Below are 916 nucleotides of genomic sequence, written 5' to 3'. Positions count from 1 at the left end.
GTGAAAATGGTCAGACTTTGTTCATGTTATCAGAAGGGACTAGTCCCTGGAGAAGGATATCATTCTTGGTAAAGTGGAGGGTAAGCAGAAAAGGGAAAGACCCTCAATGACATGCACTGACAGAGTGGCTGCAGTGATGAGATCAAGTATAGCAACAATTGTGAGTATGGTGCAGGACCCAGCAGTGTTTCGTTCTGTAGGACACAGGGTCACTAGGACTTGGAACCAACTCGATGGCAACTACCAACAACATTGTGCCTGTATCATCATGTTATATAACTAATAAAAGATAACTGTTTTGTATATGTCTCTGTTTTCAGCTATCTCATAGGGGATAGATTAGAATTAAATTATGTAGGAGACAGGTGTGAAAAATGTAGCATACAACCTGGCACATAAAAATCAAATCTAACCTGTTGACTACAAGTCGGTTCTGACTCATAGTGACCCTAAAGGACAGAGTCGAACTGCCTCGTAGGGTTTCTAAGACTGTACATCTTCACAGGAGCAGACTGCCTCATGTTTCTTCCTCAGAGTAGCTGGCGGGTTTGAACTGCCGGTCTTTTGGCTAGCAGCCAACTGCTTTACCACTGCACACCAGAGTTCCTACTCTGGCCTTTAAAAAACAAAAAGCCAACCTTTTGGTCAGCAGCCAAATGCTTAACAATTATGCCACCAGAACTCCTTTCTGTCCTATAAACCAAAACCAAACTCAATGCCATCATTGGAATTGAAATTGACAATTGAAATTGTCTATTTCAATTCATAGTGACCCTCATTGAGTTTCCAAGGCAGTATACCACCTTGGAAAGCTAAGGAGGGGTCACTGTGAGTCGAATTTGACTTGATGGCAGCATGTTTCCTTTTTTCAAAAATCTTTATGGAAGTAGATTGCCGCATCTTCCTTCCATGGAGC

The sequence above is a fragment of the Orycteropus afer genome, unplaced genomic scaffold (assembly GCF_000298275.1).
Source record: "Orycteropus afer afer isolate SDZICR_OR568_19922 unplaced genomic scaffold, OryAfe1.0 scaffold00031, whole genome shotgun sequence".
NCBI classification, from domain to species: domain Eukaryota; kingdom Metazoa; phylum Chordata; class Mammalia; order Tubulidentata; family Orycteropodidae; genus Orycteropus; species Orycteropus afer.
Note: the sequence above shows the minus strand (reverse complement) of the source record.